This window comes from Lithobates pipiens, unplaced genomic scaffold (genome assembly GCF_037356315.1).
Source record: "Lithobates pipiens isolate NorthernLeopardFrog02 unplaced genomic scaffold, aLitPip1_a1.2 Scaffold_13, whole genome shotgun sequence".
Lineage (NCBI taxonomy): Eukaryota > Metazoa > Chordata > Amphibia > Anura > Ranidae > Lithobates > Lithobates pipiens.
The window spans coordinates 280,250,144-280,271,985 of record NW_027507718.1 but is presented as its reverse complement, the minus strand read 5'-3'; the positions used below and the strand labels follow the sequence as shown (position 1 = coordinate 280,271,985).

The following is a 21,842-nucleotide window of genomic DNA, read 5'->3' as shown; positions in this document are numbered from 1 at the left end:
GCTTCTGATCAGCATTTCTTAGCCAGCGATTGAGAACGCTGATCGGAGTATTCTGGCAGGGGGGCATCCCCCTGTCAGAACACAATAGCACAGCAAGAGAGATCGCTGTAGTAACATTGGATTGTTAGTACAGCGGCTCCGACATGAGCTGCCTGTTTTTTTTTTGTTTTTTTTTGTTCAACCCGCTGGGTTGAACGGAAAAAGAAACGAGTGGTGTGTATGAGCCCTTAAGCTCATCTCTGGGCAGTAGCATGTGCATAGGGAAAGATAAAGAATGCTTTTCAGAATTTGACCTTTACATTGTTGCGAGGTGTAAGGTTAATCTGGACTTGTTCTGTACAAATGTTTATGTTATTTAACTAGTTTTAAACTCAATTGTGAAAAACCCTTACAGACTTTAATAAGTAAGGCTATGCAATGTAAGTGATAAGATGAGCAGCTACAAAGAGTAGTGAATGGCTTTGTGTGGGGGGTAGAGGTTTATTTTCTTTAACTACAGGTACTCCTCACTCAACGACCAGGTTCCGTTCCAATGACCAGGTCCTTTCACAAGAAATCAATATTTTGAGCATTCTTAACTACTGTATTGTACTGTATTGCATTTCATGGTTTAATATCTTAACCACTTCGCCCCCTTAGGACGTTCAGGAACATCCTTGACTTTGTGCTGTGATATCTGAATGATGCCTGCAGCTACAGACATCATTAAGATTTTGCAGTTTTCAGCCGGCGATTCCCTACACCATAAGAATGATCATAGCGGCTTGATCGTTCTTATGGGTGGCGGGAGGGGACACCCCCCTCCCGCTGCCCTCCGGTGCTTCTACTGACTCACCTCTTCTATCGGTGAGTCTGAGAACTGATCAGCCAGCCCCTGGATGGTGACGCTAGAGATTTCCGGCGGACCAAATGGTCACCAGAGTCGCTATGATTGTTCGGAGGCCGGGCGCGATGTTATGATGTCACGCTCGGCCCCTGCATTCAGGAAAAACGGCACCGCCATGGCTGGGAAGCCATGGTCCTCATTTGGGGTTTTTTTTTCTTGATTTTAGGCTTCCCAGCCTAGAGGTGAGATATGGGGTCTTATTGACCTCATATCTCACTGTAAAAAGAACAGATCGTTCTTTTCATTACATTCTTTTACATTACATAATTTCACATTACATTCCTTGTAATAGAAATAACAGTGATCAATATATATATATATATATATATATATATATATATATATATATATATATATATATATATATATATATATAATATTTGTCCAACTAAAAAAAATGTTTTAAGCGCCCCTGTCCTCGTGAGATCGCATGCAGAAGCGAACACATACATAAGTCCTGCCCACATATGAAAACTGTGTTCAAACCACACATGCAAGGTATCGCCACAAAAGTTAGAGCGAGAGAAATAATTCTAGCCCTAGACCTCCTCTGTAACTCAAAACATGTAACCAGTAAAAAAATGTAAAGCGCCACCTATGGGGAAGTTTGGCACCAGTCCACGAGCGTGTGCAATTTTGAAGTGTGATATGTTGGTATCTATGTATGCTTCATCTTTCACATTATGCAAACACATTGAGATAACTTTTTAATGTTTTTTTTTTTTTTTTTTAAAGCAAAAAAAAGGTGTTCAAAAAATTTCTGCGCAAATACCGTGTGAGATAAAAAGTTGCAATGACTGCCATTTTATTCTCTAGGGTCTTTGCTAAAAAAACATTTATATAATGTTTGGGGGTTCTATGTAATTTTCTAGCAAAAAAATTATGAATTTTACATTTAGGAGAGAAATGTCAGAATTGGCCTGGGTGCGAAGTGGTTAAAGTTGCAGTAAGTGCACTTATTGGTAGTTACTAGACAACCTGCTATCTAGAAGTGTTTAATATAATTTATTATTTCGCCTATCACTCACAGATTAGTAATGTGGCTGTCATTTTTTTCATTTTAAATAGCAACATCTGTGAATTTGAGAATTGACAGTTTTGGCACTGAATTTGTATAATACAGTAAGCTCCAATTATACTCATCATTGACTCTGATAGATTAAACCCTATCTTTGACATATATAATTTGTCTTAATGATTTAGCTGGTATTGATTGAAATCTATTTTCTTTAACAGTCAGGGCTCAGTTCCCTGAGTAATCTGTTTTGAAAGGCATTAATCTAATTACCATGTGGCGTTTTATTCTTTTATATACATCCAATAGAAATTTTCTCAGCTTGGCATTTGTTTATTCTTTTCTTCTAAAACAGCCCTTTTTTTCATGGCAAAGCTGTTGACTTCTGCCCCAGTAAACCTCACACTCTGACATTTACCTCTGTCCTTTGCTTTTAACTTTCAAATGCCAGAGCATCAGGGGAAGTTGGGGCTTTGATATTTGATTGACATTTTTTGCAACATACCACAATGCACACTGAAGAACAAGTCATTTTTGGTGTCACCACAGTGAGGAGGTGTGTCAGGAGACACAATAAAAAACCCCAGCACTGGTGTCAGTGGAAGCAGAACTCCCCCCTTTCTCACACACACACACATCATTAATGTCAGTGGATGCAATAAAAATCCCCAGAATTAGTGTCAGTGGACATAATATTAAAAACTGTGTTGGTATCAGTGGGCACAATAAAAATCCCCAGCATTGGTGTCAGTGACCACAGTCATTTCCCCAGTATTGGTGTCAGTGACTGCAGTAATAACCTCCAGCATTGGTGGTCAGTGGTTACTACCTGTGCGCTTTCTCTCACCTGAGTCTATGACTATATTTGTACTATTGGGTGGAAACTATTTCGCCTGTACTGTCTTTTGTCTAATGCCAAATGCTGCAATGCAGAGAGCATTTTAGCAATTGGCACCCCACTGAAATTCTGCAGCGTTCTCGTGGTTGCTCAGCAGGTGGTGAACCAAACTCAAGATCCAGCTCAGGACTTGGCAGGCTTCCCACAGAGAGGTAGTGGGACATGTGTTGGGTACCAAGACTGCAAGTGAACACAAATAGCACCTTTTTAATGATAAATATCCCCACTTACCTCCCCAGATTTTCTCCATCTTTTGTCATATAATATTGCAAGGAAAATGATGTCCCTGTAATAAGCAGAACTAAAGTAAACTTTATTTTTTGTTAGCATTTAACACGCCTGACTAATGTTATGTATGTGATATACTTTAAATGTTTTTGAATGACATAGTTGAGGATTTTGTATTGAATAAAGATTCAGGGTTTGCAGTAGATCATTAGACTTTTTTTTATTCTTTATTTTTCCATTTTTAAAGACAGTATAGAAAAAAAATGGTTCACTTAAGTGATAATGAAATGAGCCATAATCAAATGTACATTGTGTCACTGACAATAGTTTACAATCAATATATACCCCATTTAGCTTCACAGCCCTTATTTGTTAGAGTATAACATACTATCTTTAGTTGGTGTGGTGAGAGGAGCTCCCTATGTCTTATGCGATAGTGTGGTGAGAGGAACTCCAGATGATGAGATTTACAGACTCTATTCCACACATTGGAAAATGCCAGGTTCACATTGTCTATTCTCAAACCATAAGAGCACAGTGATGAGTGGTACCCAGAACTGTGCAAGGGAGAATACCCACCCATGGAACTTTGGGTAGATAGATTTAATAGACATGTTTGAGAGGGAGAGGAAGAAAGATGGCAAAGAAAAACAAAGGGGGAGGTGAAGTGGTGGGCATGGGGGGGGGGGGGGGGAATTAATGGTGGTTAAGCTGTCATAGACCTGACATCAGAGCCCAATATATCAAAGCACACATGAAATCAGAAATAAAACCACATCTTGTTAAATTATTCCGCTCTGTGGTTGAGGCCAAGTCTTGTTGACTTTACTGAGCCAGACGCTGATTCAAGCAGGGGTTCATCTGTTTCCAATAAAGAGGAATGCATTTATACCTCTTTTCTGACACAGGTGTGAATTGAAGGCCACAAGGTTGTCTGCATGGCGGACATCGGTCAATTTGACTATAATGTTCCTCGCCGGATTCCAAAAATTCTGCAAAAGAGTGCAACTTCAGAACACATGTAAGATAGTCCCTAGTCCCCTTTTGTTGATATCTCCAGCAGGAAGTGGAGCACGGAGGAAATATTTTGTGTAAAGTCTTTGAGACTATGCTATCATGACAGTCAATATCTTAAATCCTGTCTCTTGAATTTTGCTAGAGATTGATGACATGTATATCATTAGCCGTTTGACATTATCTTCTATGCAATGCCTGTTTCTTTATCGTACATCATAGGACACAGAGTCTCAAGTAATTACTTGGTGGGTTATAGGCCTACCTTCAGGTGTTGAAACTGGTATAACCAATACAGGAAGTTGACTCCCCTATATAACCCCTCCTCCTTCCAGGAGCACTCAATTTTTTACACCTAGTGTCTAAGGTGTTGGTCACGAGTGAAGATGTGCTCTGCGGAGCTCCACGAGGGATCCATGCTGGATTTAAAGAAACCTCCACAATCAGATCCATCCTCGCCACTGAGGACATAGAATGGTACCTGGACCTTGATGCAAGAACGAGGTTTTGCCTGTAATGCTTCTCTTTGAGAGCTGGACCCTAGGAACCAGGACTCTTTTTGGTCTTGCTACATTTCCTAAAGTTGTCCAGAGGGGGGCTATACAAGGCCCAAAGGAGCGGAACCCCTTTTAAAAGGGCCCCAGTCTTTGAGCATGTTTAAACGCAGCCCGCCGTGATGGGTGAAAGTTGGATCTGTCTGTTAAATCAGCAGTATCTTGCAGCAAGGACAGGGTAAGGGAAGAAGCTTTGTTTTTTTCTTCAATATACCTTATATGCCTTATAAATGTCTCCTCTATAAGGAGTAACTTACACTACCTATGATGTGTCTTAGTGCAGCTCTGTCTCAGAACATGTGTGGTCCCAGCGGTAGAGGGGGTTCTTACTTAAATAGATCTTGTGGGATTTGGTAAAAAGTACAGCAGTTGCTAATACAGAGATGTGTATAAACTTCTATATGGGCGGTGGCTGATTGGTTGACGCAGCTGCTTTAGCTGCATGGTTTAATTACAACCCAGCACTTCCACCTAGTAACATTGGGAAACGCTCTATGCTTCTGTGGTTTTAAAAAAACTATAAATCTGCTGACAGAACCCCCCCCCCCCTTTCCTCCCCCCTAGTAGAGGTGTATAGTACATTCACCTTATTTTGTGTTGGCCATTCGGGTCCCTAGCAGGGCCTGAGAACACAGAGGGGCCTGTCCGCATGGTCACGTGGCGCTGTGTATAGATTTAACGTCCATACACACACAGCACTCGCCGCATAGCTGAGGGGAAGCGCTGAGGATGCCAATCAGGTTCCACCTGAGGCTTTATATCACAGACACTCTCATTTCAGAAAGACTTTTTAACTGAAGAGAGGCAGTCTGTCACACTAAGAGACACCAGAGCCCTGGGCACGTAAGGGTGTAAACAGGCATTTCCAGACAGGAAAAACTATTGTTACTTAGTAGCAAAATAACTGTTATTTTGTGTGTACCTCTGCTTGTGCTTTGCACTATGTCTTCCAGACCTACCGTAAAGGTACCTAAGGTGTCACCCCCCCAGGTGCTGGGAATCCCAGTTATGCCTCCATACTGTCTTCCTCTTCGGAGAGATCAGACATGGCAAGCCAGGGTGAGTCAGTGGAAGCTAGTGGTGGTGCAACTGCTTCACACATTTCAGCCCCTGTAGAGGTGACTGAAGATGCATTCTCCTCTGCCTTGCAAGGCTTAGAAGGAAGATTAGCAGCTTTAATCGCATACTCCATCCAGTGTATAGGAAGCGTCCTAGATCCCCCTTCCCCACCTTAGACTCTTTACAGTCAGTGGAGGGTCCAAGAGAATTATGGGGACAGGATGGGGTATTGCCCTCAGATGATCGGGAGGAAAGACTTGCGATTATTTCTCTGTGGAGGAAACAATACTTGAAGTTCCCAAGGATCCCTACTTCACAATCTGAAGTACAGAGGCTTGCAAAGATGGTTCGCTCTACTTGCATTCTACCCCTAACAGAGTTAGCTGAAGGGCCGGTCTCTTCCTTGGGTTCTTTGAAGCCTTTACAGCCTTTGCATGCGTTTCCCATCCACGCATTACTAAAAAAGCTTATTTATACCGAATGGAATCATCCGGATAAACATTTTTTCCCTTCCAAAGAGACTCGCAAAGTTCTATCCTATGGAAGAAAGATTCACTAAAAGATGGAAAGTTCCAGCAGTTGACGCTGCGATTTCCAATGTCCAGTGGACAATGTGCTTATGCTTAAAGATCCAACAGATAAGAAGTTGGAAGGTCTGTTAAAATCCCTTTTTTCTAAGCAGGTACTGTTGCTCAGCCTGCAATTGCAGCTATAGGCATCTGTCAGTCCTTAAAGGACGAGTTCACAGATGCTCTCAGATGAGCTCCCTGCACAACAAGCACAGGAACTGGCCGAGCTACCTAAAGCATTATGCTTTGCTGTAGACGCTATGAAGGATTCTATTCACCAGGCATCACGCCTTGCGTTTGTACTTGTACATATGCGAAGGACCCTTTGGTTAAAGGGTTGGTCAGCTGAGACGCCTTGTAAGAACCTTCTGACTAGTTTCCCCTTTAAGGGAGAACGATTATTTGACGAAAGTTTGGATAAATACATTCAAACAATTTCCAGCGGAAATAGTACTCTTTTGCCAGTCAAAAGAAAATATAAGCATCTTTCATTTAAACTGTTCGGCCTCTGCCATCAGACCAGGCATAAAGGAAGACCTGGGGCTACAAGTCTCAAAGCAGAATGCAAGACCTCCTTATGAAGAGGCATTTCCCCTCACCAAGGTGGGGGGGAAGACTTCTGATGTACTCAGAAGTCTGGCAAAGGGAGATTCAGGACAAATGGACTCTCTCCACAGTGTCTCTAGGATACAAGCTAGAGCTTTGAGAGTTTCCACCATCTCGTTTTCTGAGATCAAACGTTCCCAAGGATCCAGGGAAAAGGCAATCCCTGTTGCAAGCATTAGACCGATTATTGGCTCAAGGGGTGATCAGACAGATTCCCAAACAAGAGCAAGGTTTGAGGTTTTACTCAAACCTAATGGTGCCAAAGCCAAATGGGGATATCAGACCAGGTCTAGATCTACGTAATCTAAATCGGTTCCTGAAAATCCGCTCCATTTGCATGGAGTCAATCAAGTCAGTCGTTTCCATCCTGCAAGGAGAAAAACCTCTGGCGTCCATCAACATCAGAGATGCATAGCTGCTTGTCCATATATTTCCACCTCACCAGAGGTTTCTGCAGTTCAAAGTAGAACAGAAGCATTTTCAGTTAATAGCCTTGCCCTTTGGGCTTGCTACAGCACCTCGGGTATTCACTAAGGTATTAGCCCCAACTCTAGTCAGCTTAAGTGCACAGGGCATAACTGTCTTGGCTTACTTAGACGATCTATTGTTAATAGACCAGTCAGTGGCTTGCTTGAAGCAAGGTGTAGCCATCACAAGCAGTTATCTAGAAGGTTTGGGTTGGATTCTCAACCTAAAGAAATCCTCCTTAAAGCCACTAAGAAGGCTGGAGTATCTGGGCCTGATCATAGACACAGCCCAGAAAAGGGGTGTTCTTGCCTCCCGCAAGGATCAGCTCCATACAGAAGCTGGTGAGGATGATCAGGTCGAAGAGAAATCCTTCAATTCGCTTTTGCATGAGGTTGTTAGGGAAGATGGTAGCTTAATTCGTAGCAGTTCCCTATGCTCAATTCCATTCGAAACTGAAAGCAGTATTCTGTCTGCTTGGAACAAAACGATTCAAGCTTTGGACTTGCCAATGTGGCTGTCCCCATGAGTGTACCAAAGCCTCAGTTGGTGGATACTATCTTGGAACCTGCTGAAGGGAAAGTCCTTCAGACCAATTATCTGGAAGGTAGTAAGGACAGATGCCAGCCTTTCAGGCTGGGGAGTAGGAGCCATGCCCATCGACATCCTAGAGATTCCGGCAGTGTATCTGGCTCTAGAAACCTGGACCTCCAGGTTAAAGAATTGTCCTGCCAGGATCCAGTCCGACAATGCCACAGCTGTGGCATATATCAATCACAAGGGGTCACCAAGAGTCTCTCAGCTCAGAGAGAGGTCAACCAGATTCTAACTTGGACAGAAGAGAATGTCCCATGCCTATCGGCAGTTTTCATTCCGGGAGTAGAGAATTGGCAGGTGGACTATCTAAGTCTCCGGCAGTTATTCCCAGAAGAATGGTCTCTTCACCCCAAGGTGTTTCAGGCTGTTTGCCAAAGATGGGGGACTCCGGACGTAGACCTTCTAGCGTCCAGATTCAACACTAAGCTAGTCAACTTTGCATCCAGGACAGGGGACCCACTCGCATACGGAACAGATGCGTTGGTGACTCCGTGGGATCAGTTTTTACTGATCTATGCACTTTTCCCCGATTCAGTTGCTACCTCAAGTTCTTTGCAGGATCAAGCTGGAAAGAAAATCGGTAATACTGGTAGCACCAGCATGGCCCAGAAGGTCATGGTACGCAGAGATCGTAAGGATGGCAGTGGAGGGTCCAGGGCTCTTTCCACTAAGGCCAGACCTGCTGTCTCAGGGGCCGATATTCCATCCTACTTTACGAACGCTAAATTTAACGGCTTGGCTATTGAGACCCACATTCTGAATAAACGCGGGCTTTCCAGGTCAGTGATCTCTACTTTGATTAATGCTAGGAAGCCAGCTTCTAGAGCTATATATTATACAGCCTGGAAAGCTTATGTTTCCTGGTGTGAGTCCAAGGGTTGGTACCCTCGGAGATCTATCATAGGCAGAATTCTTACCTTTCTACAATTAAGCGTAGAGATGAAGTTGGCCCTGAGTACTATTAAGGGCCAAGTCTCAGCCTTATCAATTTTTATTTCAAAGACTGCTTGCTATGCATTCTTTAGTCCAGGGATTCATGCAAGGAGTGCTGCGGATTAATCCGCCAGTTAAATCACTCTTAAGCCCTTGGGACTTATATTTAGTTTTTGTCTGTGTAACAAAAACAGCCATTCGAACCGTTGCAGCATGTTCCCTTAGTCCTTCTGACTAGGAAGCTGATGTTTTTTGTTTGCTATATCCTCAGCAAGGAGGATTTCAGAATTGGCTGCTCTTTCTTGTAAAGAGTCATATTTGATTATTCATGAGGACAGAGTGGTGTTACGTCCTCGTCCAGGTTTTTTGCCAAAAGTGGTTTCAGGTTTTCATCTGAATGAAGATATTGTCCTGCCAGGGTTTTTTCCCCAAGACCTTGTTCTAGGGAAGAAAGGTCACTACATTGTCTTGATGTAGTGAGAACAGTGAAAATGTATTTAAAAAAACTGCTCCGATTCGTAAGACTGATGTCTTATTTCTTCTGCAGAAAGAAGGGACAGGACTGTTGCTAAGTGCATTTGGCAAATTATAATTCAAACTTATGATTTAAAGGCAAAGATTCCCCATTTTCAAGTTAAGGCGCACTCTACCAGAACGGTTGGTGCTTCTTGGGCAGTGTGTCACCAGGCCTCCAGGTCTCAAATCTGCAAGGCCGCGACTTGGCCTTCAGTACATACATTTGCAAAATTTTATCATGTGCATGTAAGATGGAATGAGGATATCGCCTTTTGGGCGCAGTGTGCTGCAGGCAGCAGTATAAGTCCTCAGGTCTGGGGGTTACATTACGGGTTGTGTCTCCCTCCCCTCAAGTAGCATTGCTATGGGACATCCCACCAAGTAATTACTTGAGACTCTGTGTCCTATGATGTACGATAAAGAAAATAGGATTTTTAAAACCGCTTACCTGTAAAATCCTTTTCTTGGAGTACATCATAGGACACAGAGCTCCCGCCCCTCTGTTTTATGGGGTGAGAGTATATTACTTATATTGCTTGGCTACAAAAACTGAGTGCTCCTGGAAGGCGGAGGGGTTATATAGGGGAGTCAACTTCCTGTATTGGTTATACCAGTGTCAACACCTGAAGGTAGGCCTATAACCCACCAAGTAATTACTTGAGACTCTGTGTCCTATGATGTACTCCAAGAAAAGGATTTTTACAAGTAAGCTGTTTTAAAAATACTATTTTTCCCTGAGTATTCGTAAGCAGAGTATGAGCCGTAGGGCAGATATATACCTTACTGATGCTTGGGGTGGCTATACAGATCTTTTACTGAGAAGAAGTGGTGAGTGATCTGCCCTTTAGTGCCTGCATAAGCACCTCTTGCACCCAAATTGAAGTTGCCAAACTGCACCCCACTCCTAAAATGAGACAGATTGTGCTTGCCTGTAAGATGTGAAAATGACTCTTCACTGGCTCTATGATTGCCATCTTTTGTCTATGAAAAACTAAATAGGGCTGGGACTTGGCTTAAGTGACTGTCTCTTAAGTATAGGAGCTTCTGTTGCAGGCCTCCTTCCGGAAATGCTAGATGTCTTGATGTTTTAGTCACTGAAAAAGTATTCTTTAAATGAATGTCAAAGTATCGGAACTACTTCTCTTTATATTTGTCCTTGATCAGTGACTCAGACAACAATAAATGAAATTATCATAATGATAGCAAAGGAGCTATCATTCGAGAGTTCAGTCAGAGTAGCTACATTATTGTGTCGTAGCAATGACTCTTTAAACCATTGTGAATTATCTTTAATGAGCACATAAAATGCAAGCAGGTTTTCATTAACATTATGAGAGCCTCCCTGCCCCTACACCAGGTTTCTACCCCATCCCCTTCAAAAATCATTCCATAGCATTAAATGTTAGGTTATACTATGGCCCTATTTTGCCTCTGTACTATACTGCCATCTTGTATGGTTTGCTGGCTGGGCCCTGGTAATGCCTGATAGTGGTGAAAATAAAAAAATATAGTTAGAGCCCCTGCTATGTTAGCCTTGTAGCCCTCTCTTTCCAAAGCCAAAGTAACTTTTCAGCTCACACCAGCCTGCTAATAGTGGGTGTGCAGACCCTAAGGTATACTGTGATAGGGAGGGGATAGACTCGAACACATCTGTGCCTCTGCACTTCCAGGTGCCTCTTGCACTGTACAGTGGTGTGAAAATCCAATAGGGAGCATTAAGCTCTATAGTGTATTAAGGAGCCATCTTAACATCTCAGGTGAAGAGATCTCACTACAAAAATTTCTAAAGAAATATAAGACCAGAAGAATTTTTTTGTCAAATAACTTTTTATTAGTATAAAGTGAAACATTACACGTCAGACACTTCAGTACAGCATTGGGGGAGCGAAAGAAAGAGAACAGAAAAATTACAGGGGAGAACATACCATAAGAGCATATTGGCCTACATAATATAGCCACCTGGAGCAGGTACAAGCCAGGCCAGGTAGAGCTATTCACAGACAGCATGTTCTGCAACACATGTAAGACAGGGATAAAGTCCAACCAATAATAAACCAGTCCTCAAAACTCAACAGCCAGTCAAGAGTGGCAATCCGAGGATACAGGTGTCGACTAATAGTGTAAGATACTTATAATACACTTTAACCCAATCAAACACCCCCCCTCGGGGGGGGGGGGTTGGAAGAAAGATAGGAATAAGAGAAAGGAAGAAGGGAAAAAGAGAAAAAAAGAGAAGAAGGGGATACCAAAGGGTAGAAAGAAAGGTAGAGAGGAAAAGGAGGGAGTAGGGGTGGGTAGTCATCTGAAAACTTCCGCTTGCCTGTCAGGGTCGATCGCCCTTAAGATTCCAGGGATTCCAGACTACGTCATGCGCTTCCAGCCGGTCCTGTATCCTGGCGGTCATCCTCTCCATAAGCTCCACGTCTCTAATGCGAGCGTATAATGCGTCTGGGGTAGGGGGGTGCGTTTTTTTCCAATGGAGTGCAACAAGACACCTCGCTGCGGTCAAGATATGGCGGGATAATTTCTGTAGGGATTTGGACAGTTTGGGGAAAGGGACTCCCAGTAAAAAGTGCTTTGGGTTCAAGTCCAGGGGTTGGTCCAGGACACTGGCCAAGAGCGTACGGACTTCCGTCCAGAAAGGGACTATACGAGGGCATTGCCAGTATATATGCAAGAGGGTGCCCTTATGCCCCACACAGCGCCAGCACCGGTCTGTTGTAGAAGGATAAATAGCGTGCAGGACATCCGGGGTCATGTACCAGAAGAACAATATTTTGTATGCATTCTCCCGGTAGAGCGTACACATGGAGCTCTTGGATGCCTGTGACCAAATCACCCGCCATTGCTCCTCCGTGAACACTTCACCCAGAGCCTCCTCCCATTTAAGCATATATGCATGTTTGCCGTTAAGACCCATAGGAAAGGCGTTAATTATTTTATAAATATCCGAGATCATCCCCCTCTGTGCCGTACCTGCTGAGACAACTATTTCAAACGTGGTAGGCGGGGAGAAACGGAGGTCTGATGAGATGGTCTGGGCAAAGTGACGGATTTGTAAGTAACTATAGAAGCTCTGCCGGGGGAGGTCAAACCGGGATTGGAGTTCAGTGTAAGTCAGTAGTCTCCTAGATCTGGGATCCACCAGAGATCTCAGATGGAAAATGTTCCGGGAGGACCAGGGGTGTTGCACCTGGCGAGATAGGCTATCTGGCACTCGAGGGTTGGATATAAAAGAGGTCAGGAGCGATTTAGCCGAGGTCAGGGCAAACGCCTTGGAAGACCTACGCCATAGGTTCTGCAGGTGGGACATGGGGCCCAACAATTGGGACTGGGGGAGCCACTGCCGCTGCACTCCAGAGCATACTATTAGGGTGTATAGGGGCCAACCACCGGGATTCACGTTCCGACCAGCGATTGTGGGGCCTCTGGGTAGTCCAAGAAGCGACCGCGCGGAGTTGGGCAGCCTGATAGTACCTGACTAGATCCGGGAACGCTAACCCCCCATCCGATTTGGAGGCGGTCATGACCGAGCGAGGTATCCTGTGCCTTTTATAGTTCCATGCGAATCGAAGTAGGTCCCTTTGCAATTTTTTCAGGTGAGAGGAGGGTACTGGAATGGGGAGGGTCTGAAAAAGATAAAGGAGTTTCGGGAGGATAGCCATCTTCACAGAGGCTATTCTACCAAGCAGAGTGATTTGGTGTTTCCGCCACTGTAGCAACAGACGCCTAATATCTCCATAAAGGGATGGGTAGTTTGCCTGATAGAGGGAGGTATAGGTTGGGGTGATGTTTACCCCCAGGTATCGAAGGGAGGTGGACCCCCAGTGGTAGGGAAAGTTGGATCGTAGATGTTCCACCTCCAGCGGTGGAATGTTAATCGGGAGGGCTTCGGATTTCGACGCATTAAGTTTGTAGCCCGATAGCGCACTGTAACGATCTAACTCCATATGCAAGTTGGGCAGGGATATCCTGGGTTGGGTAAGAGTAAGAATTACGTCGTCCGCAAATAGCGAAATCTTAAACTCCTGGCCTCGCACCGGAACCCCTCTTATAGCCTGGTTCCGCCTAATAAACGCCGCCAGGGGTTCAATACATAGGGCGAATAGTAGGGGTGACAGCGGGCATCCCTGAAGCGTACCGTTGGAGATGGAAAAGGGCGAAGAGGTGGCAAAGGGGGTCTTCACTTGAGAAGACAGGTTGGAGTAAAGATGTTGTATGGCCCGCAAAAAAGGTCCCTCCATCCCTATGTGGGTCAGCGTGGCGAACAGGAAGGGCCAACCCAATCTATCAAATGCTTTTTCTGCGTCCAAGCTCAGGAGCAGGGACGGCATTCCCTCCCTGTTCGCCACCTCGACCAGGTCTATCACCTTCCGGGTGTTATCCCCTGCTTGTCAGAGGGGGACAAAGCCCACTTGGTCCTTGTGGATCAAAGAGGGTAGGACCTTGTTAAGGCGCAGAGATAACAATTTAGTAAAAATTTTTAGGTCTGCGTTCAACAACGCAATGGGTCTATAATTCGCGCAAAGGATGGGGTCCTTATCTGGCTTGGGGATTAAGGTAAGGAAGGAACGTTGCATATCTGAGGGGACGGGTGTTTTCTGTAGAAAAGCATTAAAGAGGCTGCTCATATGCGGAGTTAAGAGGGGGGAAAATGCTTTGTAGTATTCGTAGGGCAGACCGTCTGGACCCGGGGACTTATGTGCGGGGAGGGATTTAATGGTCCGTTCCACTTCGTCCTCCGTGACGGGCATGTTCAAAATGAGCAAGTCCGAATCTCTAATTTTAGGAATGGCGCTGTCGGACAGGTACTGCTGTATACGCTGTGAAACCTCCACCGACACAGGGTTGCTAGGGATGTCAGGACTATTATAGAGCTCCGCATAAAAGCCAGCAAATGTATCAACTATGTCTTTGGGGTGGGAAACAACCGCATTAGATCTAGTTTTTATCTGGTGTGGAGCAGAGAGAAGGGTTTTGTCTTTGAGCTTCCGCGCTAGGAGGGAGTGTGCTTTATTGCCCCTATCATAGTATGTCTGTTTGATCCTCAGCAGGGCTTTCTCAACACGGCGAAGCGCCAGGTCCGCCAGCGCCATTCGCAAATTGACAATTTTCCTAAGGAGTGATACCGTCGGTGAGGCCTGCAGTTTCTGCTCTAACTGTCTAAGTTCCTTCTCGGTGTTAAGCTTGGTGGCCGCGACATCCCGCTTCAAGGCCGAGGAAAGCGCAATGCATCTACCACGCATCACCGCCTTCCCACACAGTGGGGAGGGGGACGTCTGGGGTCAAGTTCTCAACAAAATAGTGACGCAGGGTCGAGGCTAATTCCGATTGGGAGGGAAGGTGCTGTAGAAGGAAAGTGTTCAGCTTCCAATTATATGGCCGAGTTATCGGGGGGCCTAAATCCAGGGTGAGTAAGATCGGGGCATGGTCTGACCAGGAGATCGGCAGGATAGACGCGCCACGCGTCGCTCTCAACGTAGCATTATTAGTGAAAAGATAGTCAATCCGAGAGTGCATATGGTGAGGGGCTGAATAGTATGTGTACTGCCGATCCCCGGGCCGGAGAGCTCGCCAAGCGTCAAACAGTGCATAGCGGCGAGTGAGTTGCCGAAAAAGCCTCGAATCCCGGAGGGCTCTAGGCGAGGGCGCGCGGGTGGGCGCCGTCTGACGATCAGCCGTGGCCGAGTGAGCCAGATTAAAGTCTCCTCCCACCACCAAATAACCGTGGTCTTCCTTAAATAGACGTGCAAAAACACTGGAGAGGAAGCTATGCTGATGGACATTAGGGGCGTATAGCGTACACAGGGTGATCGGCCGTGATTGCCACGTACCCTTAAGTATCAGGAAGCCCCCCCGGGGATCGCTGTAATGATCAACATAGGTAAAGGGTGCTCCTTGTCGGATCAGGACAGCCACCCCCGCCCTCTTATGGGACCCCGAGGATAGATACGCAAGCGGAAAGCTCCTGGAGGCGAAGGCAAAAGATCCCCCCCTGTCAAAGTGCGTCTCCTGAACCAGGATAATATCTGCTCCCGACTGTTTAAACTCCCTTAGTGCCAGATGCCGTTTCCTGTTTGAATTTAGGCCGTGAACATTCATAGATAGAATCTTAGCCATCAGTCAAGTCCAGGGGGGGGGGGGGTAGGAGAGCGGTCTGTGTCTAATAAATCTTACCCGGTAACAACGTCCAAGAGGGACCGCCAGGAGCCAGGAGCAGACGCATTCCGGTCGTAGGGCCCCGCCACTACGTGTCCGATCCCTGCAGGCAGCGGAAGGAAGACAGAGGAGAGAAGAGAGGGGGAGATAGAAAGTGAGAGAAGGGAGAAAAACGTTAGTACAACAAGAAAGGCATCGCAATGAAAACATGGGCCCATAACCGGACCAAACATAGGGCAATATTCGGCCCCGGGTAAAAAAGTCATCCGGGACTGCACGGATTCCCAGGGGGCCACCAGACCCAGCACACGAGGCCTGGGCCTGGCGGCCACATAGGAGTCCAGGTCTCCTCATTCAGGTCCTAAGGAGGAATAGAGGAGCGTAAAATGTGTAAAAACTTGAACAGGAGCAAAAGCACTAAAATATAAATAAGATGAATAAAGTAAAGAAAAAAGAAAAACAACCCAAAAAAAAGGGTTAGGGGGAGGGTCGTGAGAGCAAGGGGGAACCCACTCTCCCGAATCTCCCAACCAGCAGCCTAAGTGCAGTAAGTTATTGAAAAGGCACCAAAGGGGAAAGGGTAATGAGTGCAACTGGAACCAGGGCAATACAACGTCCGAGCACTATGCCGCTAAGCGGTCAGGGACACTGCAAAACTTCATCTCCACCAGCAACAGGTCGCGGAGGGCCAACCAGGCAGTGATGAGAAAAGATAAGAGTCACTTGGAAAAAAAGGGGAGGAAGGGCCGGGATCTTCAGCCAGGGCCTTGTCCCTTAGGTTTGTTTTGCGTTTCCCGGTTTCTGGGTCGTTGGCGTGAGGGAACCTTTTGCCACAGCGTCGGAGGGGTGGGTTGAGTAGCGATGAGGTCCCAATCGGGAAGCCAGGGGGGGGGGGCGGATGCCCAGATCTTCACAGAAAGTCATCAGATCTTCAGGATACCGCAGAGAGGCCGATTTACCCTGATGTTTGGCAGTGAGGCTAAATGGGAAACCCCAGCGGTAAGGGATCTGGGCGTCTTGCAGGGTACGGAGCAAGGGTTGGAGAAGTCTAAGTTTTTGCAGCGTAATCCAGGAGAGGTCCGGAAAAAGTTGCACTGGGTGGTTCCGGAAAGACACCTCACGGGCTAAACGGGCTTGTCGCAGGATATCCTCCTTAAGGTGGAACGAGTTGACTCTGCAAATAAAGTCCCTGGGGCCAGAAGTAGCATTTTTGGGGCGTAGGGCCCTATGAGCTCTATCCATCTCAATAAATTTAGTGGGGGGTTCTCCGAGGAGAGTGTTGAATAGTTCCTGCAAGATAATCTGAGCGTCCTCCGGGCCCTCCGACTCCGGAACCCCACGCACTCTGATGTGCCGGCGCCCCCTGTTGTCCAAGTCCTCCACATGGCGCTGCATATCTCTCAGGAGCAGATGGTGTTCAGCCCCTTGCGTTTGGGTTTTGTGGACCGCAATTTTGGCCTCTTGTATCTCCTCTTCAGCCATCTCCACCCTGTCCGCAAGGTGCTTAAGGCCAGAGTGGAGCATTTGTATTTCCGCCCGACACGTGGATTTGACATCTTCAATCAATTGTTTAAAATCCTCTTTGGTAGGGATCGCTTGTAAGTATAATTGCCACTGAGGGTGCGGTGGTGTTGTGGTCATGTCTCCCGGGTCGTCCCGGTCTATGCGATGACGTGGCGACAGTGGCCTAGGACCCACGGGTCCAGCAGTGCGAGAGGAGGGGGCATGCTCAGGGGGAGAATCCCAGACCCCCGGCCACTCTGAAGCATGGGCCAAGAGAGGTGGCTGGTGTCGTCCCCTGGTATCCTGGGGTGGAAGGGCTACGGGTCCCCCCGGGTATGCCGACACCCCTGGTCGTCCCCCGTGACCGCGTGGGGGGGAGGGGTGCCCCGAGGTGCCCAGCCTCTGAGACTTAGGTGGGGGCGACCCCGAGTCAAGATTCAGCAGGGGTCCGTCCATTCCCCCGGGCCCCCGGTACGCCCAGGACAGGGGCTCCTCGGGGGGGGGAGGGCAGGGAAGTCCTCAGCCGCAAAAGAAAGGGGGGACCCCTCGGACCCAGCACTGGAGTCTGGGGGCGTCCGGAGCATCCTGGGCAAGGCCAAAGAGCCCTGAGTGTCCGGAGGAGGGGGGGACCTACTGCCAGAGGGCCCCAGGCCTAGTCCACCCCCCTCCCCGATCCGTCCAGTCCCGCACAGGAACTCCCCACCGGCGTCCAGAGCTGCAGGCGTGCGGTGGGGGGACTGCGGTGCCGAGCAGCATGGGGATAGAGAGGGTCCCAGGGGGGGCCTAGTCTTGTGCCCTGGCGGCGGCGTGGTAGGCCGCAGGCCTAGCTGGATGGCCTCAGAGGCGGGCGGGACCGGGGTTCGACTCACCGCACCGGAGGCCTCCGGGCCCGGGGATGTCAGCCGCGGTGTCCCTCGATCCCCCGGTCCGTGCTGGAGGTTCGGATGGGCCCTGCGGGCCGGAGAAGGAGCCCGCGCCGGCGCGGCTGCGGCCGCCGGCGCCATTTTGGGAGGTCCGTCAGTCGGGAGCTCCGTCGTGGAGAAGAAGGACCGGAGGTCCGTGGCTGTGCCCAACGAGGCTGCGGGAGGTCCCCTGGAGCTGGAGGACCGTGTGGCCCTAGATTTCCCCATCGGATGGGGCTGGATTTTCCCCGTAGGTGCGTGTAGCAAAGGCTGGAGGGAGAGCAGGAGATTTAGGCTGCCATCTGGGTCGACTTCCGGTCACGCCCCCCGACCAGAAGAATTTTGACGCACCTTGTACTACCCAACACCAAAATATGTTTTGGATGAACTGTCCCCAAAAGTAGCTACTCAAGTTTGTGTTATGTGACGGTTATCATTTGTTACAACACCAAACTTATGCATGGGTTAATTTCACTGGCAGTGTAGTCGGTGAACCTTTGAGAAGTAATTTGGGGTACACTTAGCAGAGTTTAAAAACTTTGCTGTGGGACTGATAGGGAGTCAGAAGTGTTCAACTGGCACAATGCCACACGGCAGCCTTGTAAAATGAACATTTCTTCACATCCCCCTGTACATCTATATTTATTGTAGGCAGATCATAAGGTATTTTTCCCATTCATTATTGAAGAAGTGGGGATTCACAATACAGAACACCTACAGTATGAAGAGGTTTTCATGTTTCAGCTCATCTCTCTAGGCATATTGGTATTTTAAAGATGTGAAAACGGACAGGAAGGTAGAATTTCCTTCAAGGAATCCTAGGCATTAATGATTAAACACAAGCCTAATGATTGAACTCTCCTACTTACCATTTCCACACTCAGCAAAAGAAAATAATTTTTGACAGATGTATGGCATACTAGAGGTGAACTCTGACCTCTGTTCATTGGCGCAAGGAAGTGATGCATGATGGCTATGAGTAGCAAATAAAAGAAAGATGTCCTGGACTTTAGGTCTAGCGGGATACAGTAGCATATATGAGGAATATGTGCTGATTGCTCTTGGGGTTAGAAGACTGCAATATGCAATATAAAATATCATAATTGTTACAGATTTGACCATTGAATGATGTCTGTGGTATGGAATCTGTCTAAAATCCTTTCTTTTTTTAAACCAGGCAGGCCTTTCAAATTGCTTTTGTTGAACTGCAGTTAGGAAAAAAATGCCTTCTCTAGGGTTGTGTGTTTACCTGATTGCCCTTTACAAAGTATTCCACAGTTGCCTCATAAGCAGACATGTTTTACTAAACATGCAATTCGGTAATGTAAATAGATTTTAGTCCTCTGGTCAACATGTGATGGTCTGCTGTTAACGGCCAAGCCGCAGCAGGTAATAAGAGTTGAAAATGCGCAGGCGCAAGGAATGGAAACCCTTTATACTTGCACATTTCATCATCAGCACATTCACAGTAAAGTTGTTGGTGAGAAAGCTGTAGACATTAAGCAATAAAGAAAAAAAAAAGTAAGCCCTTCTACAATAGTTTGTACCACTTTAAGTAAAATCACATCATCTATATGCTCAAGAATTTGCTCAGTATATCATTTCATAAACAGACATTATGCCAATATAGTTCAAAATACTTCCAACATTTTTTTTAACAGATAATTGTACATTTCTTTATATAGGCATAGTCTGATTCTAACCAGGGAATAGACAATCCAAAAGGGCTTTTATTAGTGCTTCCATTGATAATTAAAGGAGATCTATAATCACAGCATACACGTTTATTTTATATCCTCAGCATTCTAGTACAACGAATAGTTATTTTTTACTATCCAATACAAGCTTACATTAAAAAAAAATTCTTTCATGTTGTGATTGCTGCCTGTCTGCTGGCCATCTTTTTCCATAACTGCCTGGGTTCCCTATATGCTTTGTGGCTTCTACTCTGCTTATTCCTGTGGTTTACTTTTGATTTCTAAGGGCTAAATATCCCATGGTACCTTACTGTCTACAAGTAGTGATTCCTGAACCTCTGTAGTTCAGGAAGGCTATGTGAAATGTGTGAGACAGCAGTGTCTACTCACAGGGCATAGCAAATATGTTTCACAGAAGTCATTTAACCGCTTACCGACGAGCCGCCGTTATTTTACTGTGGCAGGTCAGCACGATCCCACGATGACCGTCGGCCTCGAGCGATCGCGAGCTCGAGGGACAGAACACGGAAGTGTGTGTGTAAACACACAAAACCGTGTTCTGTTCTGAGAGGAGTGACAGATTGTGTGTTCCTATTAGCTCGGAACCACGATCCGTCACTTCCTCTAGTCAGTCCTCTCTCCCTTCAGTTAGAATCACCTCCCAGGGAACACAGTTAACCCCTTGAGCGCCCCCAGTGTTAACCCATTCACTGCCAATGGCATTTTGTACAGTAATCAATGCGTTTTTATAGCACTGATCACTGTATAAATGCCAATGGTCCCAAAAATGTGTCAAAATTGTGTCCGCCATAATGTCGCAGTCACAATAAAAATCGCAGATCGCCGCTATTACTAGTAAAAAAAAAACAATAATAAAAATGCTATAAATCATCCCCTATTTTGTAGACACTATACCTTTTGTGTAAAACCAATCAATATACGCTTATTGCGATATTTATTTTATTTTTTACCAAAAATATGTAGAGGAATACATATCGGCCTAAACTGAGAAAAAATGTGCTTTTAAAAAAAAATGGGGATAATTATTATAGCAAAAAGTACAAACGATTGTGTTTTCTTTAAAAATTGACGCTCTTTTTTTTGTTCATAGCGCAAAAAATAAAAACTGCAGAGGCGATCAAATATCACCAAAAGAAAGCTCTATTTGTTAAAAAAAAAAGGACATACATTTTGTTTGGGTGCAGCATCGCATGACCTCGCAATTGTCAGTTAAGTGCTGCAATAAATGGCTCGTGATTGTGACAAACTACTACTGATTCCTCCATGCTTATTCCTTCCCTGCTTTCAATTGTGTGAACCCCATTCCTCATGTCTCCATACATTGAATAATAGCAAGGATATTCACAGGTCCACTCTGCATAAAAAAATTAAGTATGCTGGTGCAGGGGTTCAACCGTTCCCCTCAACGCCAACCTATCAGTAGTGACATGATCCCTTGGTACATCATCACAGTGCCAATGCACTTCATCAAGATTATACCTACCGTTTATAAACAAAGATACAGTTATAGGTTGTAGAAATAATCATGGATGTATTTTGCACTATATGGGTATAATGTCTGTTTATGAAATGATATACTGGCTACCTAGGTTATAGAGCAGGTTTCACTTTGGTGTCATTTTTGGTGTTGGGGGGTTCTTGAAGTGGTATTTTTTATTTTTTTAGAACAGTATTTATAAAAATAAAGATTTTTTTGTTCTATATATTATCATTGATGCTGTGAACTCAATTGCCTTCCACACAAGTGGAAACCTGAAAATTCCCTTCAAAATCAAACAAAAAAAAAAGTGGGCCATAGGGCCACCAGAGGAGTTTTCACCTTTCCAATACTCTATTGAGGAAATGTCTCCTACACTACTAGCCCTGCACGTTCCAGTGCTTCATATTGAACATCGTTTTTATGTTACTGTTACTTTTGAGTAGAATTTAGTTCATTCAGCTTGTCAGCTATTTTTCATATTTGTATTTACCACAAACTATGCAAGCATGTGACATAAGAATGTAAAATATGCAGGGACATATCTTTAAAGCAGTACTTAACTCACAGGTAGTTAATTATTCTCTGCAATTTAAAACACATGCATCAGGAAGATGCACCTGCAGTGAAAATGTGGTGAATGTCACTTTATAAATATGCCCCACATTAGAAAAAAAAATAGACCACTTTATTTGCAGTTTTTATTTCTTATGTATTTTGGTGCCATAAAGCCCCATCTAATT

At 45.6% G+C, this 21,842-nt stretch overlaps 1 protein-coding gene across 1 annotated transcript in view; it reads left to right on the top strand.

Annotated features, from left to right (window-relative positions):
- Positions 1–21,842, top strand: part of TBCK (TBC1 domain containing kinase) — a 446,663-nt gene that overhangs the window by 240,506 nt on the left and 184,315 nt on the right. The gene's annotated exons all lie outside the window — the stretch shown is intronic.